General features: G+C 44.5%; 1 long non-coding RNA gene across 1 annotated transcript; it reads left to right on the top strand.

Annotated features, from left to right (window-relative positions):
- Positions 1-3,832: 3,832 nt before the first annotated feature.
- Positions 3,833-8,087, top strand: LOC118595857. Its single transcript, XR_004946567.1, has 3 exons — positions 3,833-4,225; positions 5,681-5,750; positions 7,555-8,087. It is a non-coding gene; the product is annotated as an uncharacterized LOC118595857 (long non-coding RNA).
- Positions 8,088-12,248: the final 4,161 nt, after the last annotated feature.

Raw genomic sequence — 12,248 nt, forward strand, 5'->3', positions numbered from 1 at the left:
GTTCCATGACAGCCAAAGGTACACAGAAAAACCCTTTCTTGAAAAACCAAAATAATTAACAAATAGCCCCCCATGAGTGTGTGTGTGTGTGTGTGTGTGTGTGTGTGTGTGTGTTTTAGAACAGCAAATGGAGAAAAGTGGTCAATTAATTTGAGACATTCAAATGTTTAAAATCCTTTCCATTTATTTATTTATCTATTTATCTATCTATCTATTTATTTATTTTGTGGGGGAAGTGGAGTGAGGGTTTATGTGTCCTATGGCATGTGCATGGAGGTCAGAGGACAACTTGCTGGAGTCCGCTTTCTCCTTTTACCATGTGGGTCCTCGAGATTGAACTTAGGCTGTTGGGCTTGGCAGCAGACACTTTTTTTTTTTTCTTAAAGATTTATTTATTTATTATGTATACAGAAGAGGGTGCCAGATCTCTTTACAGATGGTTGTGAGCCACCATGTGGGTGCTGGGAATTGAACTCAGGACCTCTGGAAGGACAGCCAGTGCTGTTAACCACTGAGCCATCTCTCCAGCCCCGGCAGCAGACACCTTTATCTGAGCCATTGCACTGGGTGTTAGGCTTTCAAATGTGGCTATTAGGCATCTAAGTCATGTATACAGATGAATCTGAGTGTGGAGTTCAGAACAGAGGTTGGATTGAGGATTTTATTTGAAGATTGGTAGAGTATCCATGGCATTTAAAATCCACAAAACCAGAGACTGGAGAGGCAGATGATCCAGCAGTTTGGAGCATGTACTGCTCTTGCAGAAGACCAGAGTTTGGTTCCTTGCACTTATGTGGGGCAGCTTGTAACTGCTTGTAACTCCAACTCCAGGATATGTGACGCCCTCTTCTGGCCTCTTTGGACATTTCACTCACATGCACATACACAAACACATATCCAAATGATTAAACTCACTCAAGACTTTTTTCTTTTGCTTTAATGACCCTTTCCTTCCTTGAACTGTGATAGTATTTTAATTCATATCTAGGAAAGGACTGAGCATATTAAAGATGAAGTTAACACTTTGTGTCTGGCCGACTACCTTTTGGAAGAAGACTGGGTGAAGTGTTTTTTTTTGTTTTTTTTTTTTTGCAATGTCACCTCCCTCTGAGGTTGTTTATATTAGATCAATTAAGGTAAAAGATATTTGACAATATCACTTCAGCCTAATGAATTTATCAGTGTTTTCCAAGTATTGTGCACAGTCCAGACAGGATCAGTGTGTACTCTTGCCTCAGGGGTTCCGTTATTCTTTCTGTTCCCTCTGCCTGCAGCACTCTTTGCTCAGGTTGAAGTGGACCTCTCTGTCATTTCCTCCATCTTTTAGCTCAGCTCTCATCTCATCTGAATTAACCCTGTCACCTGACTAACCAGATTCTAGTAGCATGTTTCATTTTTCACTGTTCTGAACTTCCTCTTAACCCTCCAATACAGACAGCGGATCTCTATGAGTTCTAGGTCTGGTCTATATAGTGAGTTCCAGGCCAGTACAGAGCAAAACCCTGTTTCAAACAAAGAAAATGCCCCACAGCCATGCAATTCCTCAACTAGAGTTTCCTCTTCCCAGGCGACTCTAGTCAGCACAAACTGTGTGGTAGCAGGTTTTTTGTTTGCTTTTGTTTTCCACTTTGTTTTGTTCTCTTTGTTTGCTGTGCTGAAGACCTACACCAGACTCTCAAACATTTTACCCTCCCCCACAACTCAGTATGGATGGCTGGGAAGTCACTATGTAGCTGAGCCTGATCTTAAACCCCTGATTTGCCTGCCTCCACCTTCCAATTAAGCTAAGTGGTTAAGAGCACTGGCTGTTCTTCCAGACGGGACCTGGGTTCAATTCCCAGCATCCAGATGATAGTTCACAGCTGTTTGTAACTCTAGCTCAAGGGAATCCAATGCCCTATTCTGGCCTCCCTGTGTACCAGGCACTGCTCAGACATACATGCAGGCAAAACACTCATACAAATAAAATATTTTAAAAAGCACACTTTTGCAAGAGCTAGAGGGGCATCTCAGTGATAGCTTGCTTGTCTAGCTTGCATGAGGCCCTGGGTTTGATTTTTAGCAACACACACACACACACACACACACACACACACACCACACACACGCACACACACGCACACACACACACACACACACATTTTTTTGCTGCTGTGGCGGATGTAAAGTACTATGCCAGGATTGTTTTGAGTTGAAAATTTCTAATTCTCAATGACAACAAACATTTCCCTATCTACTTAGCTTTCCATGTTTAGCAATTGGTTACATATATGGATTTGCTGTTGTTTGAGATGGTCAAACTCAATAGCTCTTGTTAGCCTGGTACTCACTATGTAGCCTGCCCTGGCTTGAACTCTGGGCTTATCTCCTGCCTCAACCTCCTGAGTGCTGAGATCACAGGCATTAGCCAGCACATCCTGTATTTGTATCTGTTGTTTTACTTGGGAAAGTACAGATTCATTACATGTCAGAGTAAAAAGCATAAAGCATGTTCCACAGAATGGGAGTGGGTTTCAACAAATGTAGCTCAAGAGTCTATTTAAAAAACTATCGACTTATTATTAGGGGATGGAGAGCTAGTTCAGTGATTGAGAGCACTGGCTGCTCTTCCCTGGGACCCTGGCTCAATTCCCAGCACTCACTTGGTAGCTCACAACCATCTGTAACTCCTGTCTCAGGGGACTCAAACACCCTCTTTTGTCCTCTGTGGGCATTGCATACATACGGTGCACACACAGGCAGACTAAATACCAATACACATAAAATAAAAACAAAGGTGGGGGATAGTTTGAACTCCTGATCCTCCCGTCCCTACCCCTCAGGTGCTGGGATTATCAGTGTGTGCTGCCCACCCATCTTATTAGATTTTTTTTTAAGTGTTTTTGAGACAGGGTCTTGCTGAGTAGCTCAGGCTGGCCCCAAACTCAAACTCTGTCTCTAGATTACAGCCTTCCAACACGATCTCTGGTGATTTTATGTATAAAGCTTTACTCATTTGAGGTATTCTTTGCTTGAATTTTGGTGGAGACATTGCTCTCAAGCAATTACTACTGTCTTTTAAAAGCCCTGTTCATTGTTTATAGTTTTTAATTCCTTTGTAATTTTTTGTTATGTTGAGAATTCCAATATTTATCCACAAATTTAACTTTTACTCTTTTTGATATTGGGTGCCTATGTCTTTAAAATTTTACCATTTTAATCACTAGGAGTTCATTTGATGTATGATACGGAACTCAGCATTTTTTCCCCTCGAAGTCTTATTCATTTCCTAGAGCATTCCTGCGGTAGCTAACCCTCCTTACATCCATATTTGGAAATATTACTACACACTGGCCTGATCAAGTTTGTGTACATTTGCTCAGTCTCGTGCTTTTCGGTTGATCTCAGCTTCTATTTTCGGCTAGTCTTAGATCTTGCTGAGCAAGGTCAAAAGGATCGTCTCGCCCCCTGCTGGCGCCCGTGGTCCTGGGAAGACCGGACAAAAGCCACCACGTGACTCACATCCTGGTCTCGGTGCTTGCTGGGCAAAGGCTCCACCCTGATCAGCCTTTTCATAGGCCTCCTTCTGGTCAGGTCTAGAGCTTCCCTGGTGCCAGATCTCCAGCACCAGGTAAAACTGGTTTGGCTTTGCTGTAGGGTGGGCTGTCCCTGCTAGATCGAGGGTACCGGGCCCTGGACGCTGCACAGTTCTGTGCGGAGCTAAGCTCAGAGCGCTGTCCCTCTTCCCACTTCCCAAGTCCCTATTTTATCTTTGCACGGACTTGACTGCATCCTTTTCTGCCGAGGAATTATAATTGAAACACTCGGCTCAGAGGTGAGAAACACTGTCTTTCATATATTCAACGTCTGTTGAATATATGTCTGATTGTTGCTTAAGGAGCTACCCTTGGAAGTCTAGAATAAGGTTTGGTGGCCAAAGTCATAGTGAGATGCAGAGGGTCTCAGGGGATGGAGGGAAGGCAGGATCCTGTAGATGCGAGGTTATACACCACTTCCCTACGCCCCGGGCCGCCCAGGGTGCATGTGCGCAGCCGCAGTCCCGTAGCGGGCCCGAGCGTTCCCAGCAGAGGGCACTCTAGGGCAGGACATCCCACAGGCTCACCCCGGGTGACCCAGGGCCTGCACCTGTGGCCTGGGTTTTGCTAGCTACTGTTTAATCACGCCCTGACTACCCACGTCTGGAAAACCAAGCCATAATCTACCCAAGAATACAACTTAGAGACAGGTAAGGTGTCCAGTGGCTGTAACATTCGGTGTAAACAAAACAAGTGGGGATGGCCAGGCTCTGCTACACGGTGAATTTGAAGGCACCCTGAGCTACAGAGGACACTCTCAGAACAAACCCTCAAAGTCCCATTGTCTCTCTGGCCCTGAAGCACTAGAGCCCTAGGCCCTAGGCCCATTGCTTGTTGGGCTTAAGGTCTCACTAATTGCCTTTCCGAGCCCTGCCCCCTGTGGTGTGAACGTACATAACTAGTCTTTGAAGGCAGTATTTCTTTCTTTTCTTTTTTTAAATTATAATTTATTTATTTTATGTGCATTGGTGTCTTCCTGCATGTATGTCTGGGTCAGGGTGTCAGATACCCTGGAACTGGAGTTACATACAGTTGTGAGCTGCCATGTGGGTGCTGGGAGTTGAACCATGGGCCTCTGGAAGAGCAGCCAGTGCTCTTGACCACCGAGCCATCTTGCCAGCCCCGAATGCAGTATTTCTTTTTTAATGAATTCCTATTTATTGATTACCATCCTGTAAACAGGCTTGGAAAGTACCGTTCATTGTAAGATTTATTTATTCAAGCACACCAAGGGTCCTTCACCTGGGGCCTGACTAAAGTAAGTAAAGATGATTAGGATCCAGGGTGGCTCATGAAATATTGGGAGCTGTTTCAATGCAATATTTTTGGATAGAAGTCCAGTAGTTTTTCTGATTACCAAAGAGTTCATGAGTTTAGTTTGCAGGTCTAGGGCTCGGAACAAATGGTTCAGTGATTAAGAGCACTGACTGCTCTTCCAGAAGACCCACTTCAGGCAGCTGGCCACTGTGTCTGAGTCCAACTCCATGAAATTCAAGGCTCTGTTTTGGGCTCAGTGTAGACATATATGAATTAAAAATAAAAATAAATCGTTTTGTTTGTTTGTTTTTTGTTTGTTTTTTGTTTTGAGCTGAGGACTGAACCCAGGGCCTTGCACTTGCTAGGCAAGCGCTCTACCACTGAACTAAGTCCCCAACCCAAAAAATAAATCTTAAGAGAAAGAAATTCAGGCTGGATATAGCTTTAATCCTACCATTATGTTGGCAAAGGCAGGCAGATCTCTGTGAGTTCCAGGGCAATCAGAGCTACGTAGTAAGACTCTGAAAAAAAATGTAGGTCTCAAGTCAGTGCTGGGCTAGGAATGTATGACCATAACACATAGCCCAGGAGTGGTGGCACATGTCTATAGTGGAGAGATGGAATATATAGGAGGAGCCCAAAGTCAAGGTTTTCTTTGGTTACACAGCCACCTTGAGAACTTGCTTCTAAATAAATAAGTTGCAAGTGAAAGGAAATAAAATTAATGTTATAAATTCAAAACTCCTCAGAAAAGGAGCCCCTGACCCAGACCTGGAATGAGATCTGACTACTGCAGGTAGAGTTATGCAAAGTCGCTAGAGCCTGGGCTCCACCCTCTTTCCTTACAGATGTCCTCATCTCCACCCAAGAAAACTCCAAGGCACGGTTTTCTTCCTTTTAAAGCCAAGTTAGGCTCAAGTATGTGTACTTCTGCATTTTTGGTATTTAAATAGAAATCCCTCTCTGGTGGGTTTTCCCCCGAGTTAGTCATGCGAATGCTCCATGCCTCGCTTACTGCTAAGTTTCGGGTGCCTGGGCAGTTCCTTTGCACACGTCCTGCTCACGACCCTTCCCCACCTCCTTGCATGGGAGTCCCTAGGGAAACTTGAGTCCTGACTTCAATGGGCTGGGATTTCCCTCAGAGTGCCTGGGGGATTAAAACGTGTAATTTTTATGGTACAGAAAAAGAGAGAATACAGGTTGTTCTAATTGTGAAGAAAAAGGCACTGATTCTCTTTTATAGGTTTAGCAAATGACTTTCTTTTTTTAAGATTTATTTATTTTATTTTATGTGTATATAAGTACACCACGTGTGTGCATGGTGCCTATGGAGGTAAGAAGAAAGTGTTGGAGCCTCCGGAACTGGAGAGAGATGAATGTGAGCAGCCATGTGGCTGCTGGGAATAGAACCTGGGCCCTTTGCAAGATCAGCAAATGCTCTTAATTGCTGACCCGTGTCTCCAGCCCCAACAGTATGGTTTCTAACATAGGTTTTCTTATGAATGCATACTTTGCCTTGCTAAAATTATACTGGAACATAACTCTATGTTAGGAACAGATTTGTTTTACAGTCCCTACCTTCTTATAATACGTTGCAAGCATTTGTATGTGTGTTTTTATGTGTGTGTTTGTGTGGATTCATGCACGGGATTGTAAGAGCCTAAGGTTAAAGTCCCTCTCCACTTTAAATAAATAACTGAATAAAAATAAAGACAAGGTTTCTTACTGAATCTGGAGCTTGCAGTTTTGACTAGACTGGCTGGCCAGGAGCCCCCAGGACCCACCCTTCTCTGCCCTCCCCTAGCCCTGGGATTGATTATAAACCCGCGCTGCCACACCCAGCTTTTTCAGGGTCCCTGGGGACCCGAACTCAGATTCTCAGGTCTGCATAACAAGTACCTTACTTACTGAGCCGTCACCTCAGGCGTCTCCACACGCAGTTTTCTGAGATCCACCTGCCTCTGCCTCCCTAGTGGGAGACTGAGGGCATGTGCCACCACGCCTGGCTGCTTATTTATTTTAAGACTGGGTCTTATCCCCAGATGGTCTCAAACCCCCTCTATAGACAAATGACCTTGAATTTCTTTGGTTCCTTCTGCCTCCACTCGGTGCTGGGATGCAGGAGTGTACTATTACACTCAGTTTAGGTGGTGCTGACATGAACCTAGACCTTCGAGCGATTCTACCAGTAGAGCTCCACCCCAGCCTCATAATTAGTGTTTTTTTTAAAACATAATTTAGGGGTTGGGGATTTAGCTCAGTGGTAGAGCGCCTGCCTAGCAAGTGCAAGGCCCTGGGATTGATCCTCAGCTCCACGAAAAACAAAAAAACAAACAAACAAACAAAACACCTAATTTATTTCTTTTTATTTTATTTGCATTGGTGTTTTTGCTGCACATATGTCTGTGTGAGGGTGTCAGATCTTGGAGTTACAGACAGTTGTGAGCTGCCATGTGGGTGCTAGGACTTGAACGCAGGTCCTCTGGAAGAGCAGTCAGTGCTCTTAACCACTGAGCCATCTCTGCAGCCCCATAATTAGTGTTTTAAATAGCTGCATACTTTTCCACCATAAATCACACTTCATCATTTTCTTTTGTTGCACATTTTTGCCTGGGTTTCGTGTGTGTGTGTGTGTGTGTGTGTGTGTGTGTGTGTGTGTGTGTGTATGGTGTCATGAATATTATGTCCAGAGAATTTATACTGAGATTTCTTCTTTTCCTAGGCCATATTCCGTATTCCGATGACGTAATGAATTCTCTACAGAAGTCACCACATTTGTTGTATTCATCCATTTAGCTTAGTGAATATCAACTATTTGCCCGTGATTGCTTCAAGGATACAGAAATGGATAAGAGAGAGTCTGTCACTATGGGGCTCGCAAGGCAATGGAGGGTGAATAGATTAGTGTGTGAAGTAGTTGAGAAGTCCATTCCGATAAAGTGACTTTGGACCAGAGACATGAAGTGTAGGGATAACCCTTTTCAAATCCAGGAAAGTGCCTTCTAGACCAGGAGATACACGTGCAAAGGTCCTGTGGTAGGAATGTGCTTGAAGTGATGGCGTGTGACAGGAGTTGAGTGGGCCAGGACAAGTGAAAACCTGGGATATGGCTAGCGAGAGTTTATCTGGGATGGGCCTGCAACCCGTGGGGCCTTTAATAGCTTTTTACTCGGAGATGAAGGAGGCAGGAAAGGATTTGCAGCTGGGGGTGGTATGGGGTACATGCCTATAATCTCAGCACTTGGGAGGTGGAGGCAAGAGGATCAGTAGTTCAAGGCTAGCCTTGTTTTGCTAAGGAGCAATTTTGTGCCTAGTCTGGGCTACGTGAGACCCTGTTTCAAAACAAAACAAAACTGATAAAAACTAAAAATAACAATGACAACCAACAACAAAAAATTTTGATTGGAGATAATATATTTTATTTTATTATTTATTTATTTATTTATTTATTGAGCTGAGGATCGAACCCAGGGCCTTGTGCTTGCCAGGCAGGCACTCTATCACTGAGCTAAATCCCCAACCCGATAATATATTTTAATTTTACTCTTAAGAGTCAGTTTAGCTGGGCAGTGGTGGCACACACCTTTAATCCCAGCACTCGGGAGGCAGAGGCAGGCAGATCTCTGTAAGTTCGAGGCCAGCCTGGGCTACAGAGTGAGTTCCAGGACAGGCTCTAAAGCTACACAGAGAAACCCTGTCTTGAAAAACAAAAAACAGAAAAACAAACAAACAAAGAGTCAGTTTAGGTATAGGGGGGACAACTGGAGAGAGGGCTCAGGAGTTAAGAGCATATAATGTTCTTTCTGAGGACCCAAGTTTGATTTCTAGCAACCATGTTTGGTGGTTTAAACCCACCTGTGACTGCAGCTCCAGGGACCTAATGCTCTCTTCTGGCCTCCACAGGCATCTGCACTCATGTACACACTCATGTACACATACTCACACACAAACACAGATGAACAGTCTCATACACACACACACACACACACACACACACACACACACACACACACACACACACACACACACACACAAAATAAGGGCTGGAGAGATGGCTCAGAGGTTAAGAGCACTGACTGCTCTTCCAGAGGTCCTGAGTTCAATTCCCAGCAACCACATGGTGGCTCACAACCATCTGTAATGAGATCTGGTGCCCCCTTCTGGTTTGCAGGCATATTTGCAAACAGAACACTATATGCAACATAAAAAAATAAATCTTAAAAAATAAATAAATAAAATTTAGCTGGATGGTGGTGGCACATGCCTTTAATCCAAGCACTCAGGAGGCAGAGGCAGGTGGATCTCTGATCTAAAGGCCAGCCTAGTCTACTGAGCAAGTTCCAAGATAGCCAGGGCTACACAGAAAAACCCTGTCTTGAACACCTCCCCTCTGCACTTCCCCCCAAATAAAAAATAACTAAAAAGTAAGTAAATTAAAATAAAATAAAATTTAAAAATTGTTTTTAAAGAAGAATCAGAGCAAGATCCAGGACAGCCAGGGATACACAGAGAAAACCTGTCTCACCACAAAAAAAAAAAAAAAAAAAAAAATTAAGGTTATTGGAATTGCTTTTGGATTTGTTTGTTTTGAGTTGTTCTGTTTGGCATATTGTGTTTTGTGGAAAGAGATGGGGAATTATAATTTTATTTTAGACAGACGAATTGAAGATGGCTGTTGGATTGCTAAGTCAAGTAGGTGTTTGGATTTAAGTATCTGAAATTTAGAGGAAGGTGCTGTTAAGGTTTGAACCTGAAATGTCCCCCATAAGCTCATGATTTGAACTGTTGGTCTCCAGCTGTGGATATTTTGAAGGCCGTGGAGCTCTTAGGAGATGGGGCTGCTTAGCAGATGTATTCACTTGACATAGGCACTTTATGTTTCCTGTCTGCCATGATAGGAGCAGCCCACTACCATGATAGGAACAGCTCCTGCTGCATGCCTACCCTGCTATGATGACCCGAAATCCCTCTGCAACCCAGAGCCAAGGCCAAGGCCAAGGCCAACCACTCCTCCATATGTCATTTCTGTCAGGTGTTTTGGTCAGGAGGACACGGAAGCAACGGTGAACACACAGATTTGGAGATGTCCATGAAGACAGGCTGTTTAGAGTGTGAGACGGTAGGAGGTCCACCCAGGCCTCTTACCACACTCTTTCATCCAGCTGTCTGCTTGACAGCTCCACTCAGCTGTTCAAAAGATAGTCCAGGGGCTGGAGAGATGGCTCAGTGGTTAAGAGTACTGACTGTTCTTCCAGGAGACCTGGGTCCAATTCCCAGCATCCACATGGCAGCTCACAACCATCTGTAACTCCAGTTCTAGGGTACCAAAACATCAATGTACATAAAATAAATAAGTTATTAAAAAATAAAAAAGATAGCTGGGTGGTGGTGGTGCATGCCTTTAATCCCAGCACTCCAGAGGCAGAGCCAGGTGGATCTCTGTGAGTTCAAGGCCAACCTGGTCTACAGAGCGAGATCCAGAAGAGGCACCAAAACTACACAGAGAAACCCTGTCTCAAAAAACATAAATAAATAAATAAATAATAATAATAATAAAAAAGACAGTCCAAGCTCTCATGTCCAAATATGAACATCTGACCTTCACTGCTCCAGACAACCCCATGCACACCGTCCCCACTCAGCTGATGACAGCCATTCTTTTCGCTGACACCTACAGAATCCGACTTTACTTTTTCTCTCACTTCCCACAGCTCTGTGAGAGGATTCTGTGGGGCCTGCCTTCAGAATATGTGCAGAGTGTCTTCCAACCCCACCTTGCCGCGGCCATACCAGTCAGCTGTCATGAGTTCATTCTTGCTGGACCACAACAGTAGCTTCCCCACACTCTCCTTGCCTCCTGCCCATTCCTCTTCTTCACACACTCGCCAGAGTACTTCTTGAAATGTGTCAGATCCAGCCCCTCCTCCTGGCAAATCCTCTAACCTCCACCATGGGAACCAGAGCCAGCGCTCCTGGCCTGTCTCCTGTCTTCTCTCCATGGTTCTCTTGGTTCCAGCAACCTGGGTGGTTTTGTCTAACGCATGCCAGACACATTTCTGTTCACCATCCTCAGACTGTTCATATGACTTTCTTTTGTTTGTTGTTTGTTTTGTTTTTCAAGACAGGGTTTCTCTGTATAGTTTTGGTGCCTTTTCTGGAACTCGCTCTGTAGACCAGGCTGGCCTTGAACTCATAGAGATCCACCTGCTTCTGCCTCCCAAGTGCTGGGATTAAAGGCGTGTGCCACCACTGCTCGGCTTCATATGACTTTCTTTTGGTGTGTGTGTACATGTTCATGTATGTGTATACACATGTGAATATATATGTGTGGAGGCCTGAGATCAACACTGTCTTCCATCTTCCCCAGTCACTCTCCATGTTATTTTCTGAGACAAGGTTTCTCACTGACCCTGGGGCTTGTTGATTGACTGGACTAGCTGGCCAGCAAGCGCTGGGGAATCCTCCTGTCTCCACTTCCCCAGTGCTGAGATTACAGCTTTGTGCCTGCACACCTGGCTTTTGTTTTGTTTTTTGAGACAAGGTTTCTTGGTATAGCCTTGGCTGTCTTGGAATTTACTTTGTAGAGTAGGTTGGCCTTGAACTCACAGAGACCCACCTGCCTCTGCCTCCTGAATGCTGGGATTAAAGGCGTGCGCCACCACTGCCCTGCTACACACCTGGCCGTTTGTAGGGTGCTGGGGACCAGAACTCTGGTCTCGGCTTGCATGGTGAGAACTTGCTAACTGAGCTGTCCACCAGACAGCCCTCATCTGACTTTTTGGTGAGACTGCCTCCTCTATTAATATGATGGTTTTAATCCCTGCTCTTGCTTACTTAGATTGAGCTCTTCTTTGTTATATATCTCTCCACTTAATAACATATATATATATGATGTATGGATCTGAACATGAGTTCTTCAGCAGCCACTTGCTGGCCAAATCTTGGTTTGTCTTTTTCATTTGCTTACATTCCCTGATCATAGCAGATAGTAGATTGAATGATTGGATGTAGGGCATAATGCAATGTGTCTGATGGCCTCTGGGGCAGACTGATGGTTCATTCATTCATTTACTCACTCAGGGAGTTTTCTGCATCTACTGTGTAAAAGATTCTGGTATACCAATGTCTGGTATACCTGACAGGGTCCTCCTGTGTTAAGGAGTGACGTGGGGACAAGAGGTGGTACCAGCGTGTTTCGGGAGCAGCCTGGTATTTCAGGGGTTGGCAAAGTAAAGGAAACTGGCCTAAAGCAGATATCTTTCATCTGCTGCCTCAGAGCTCTAGACCTGTCTGTCCCTAGGTCAAAGAGTTGTTAGTTATTTATTTTGGTGCTCTTACCTCACGAGGAACACGTCCTGAACACGACAAATCCACAGAAGAGCTGTTTATTAATATAGGATAGAAAGAGAATGTGAC

This window comes from Onychomys torridus, chromosome 1 (genome assembly GCF_903995425.1).
Source record: "Onychomys torridus chromosome 1, mOncTor1.1, whole genome shotgun sequence".
NCBI lineage: Eukaryota > Metazoa > Chordata > Mammalia > Rodentia > Cricetidae > Onychomys > Onychomys torridus.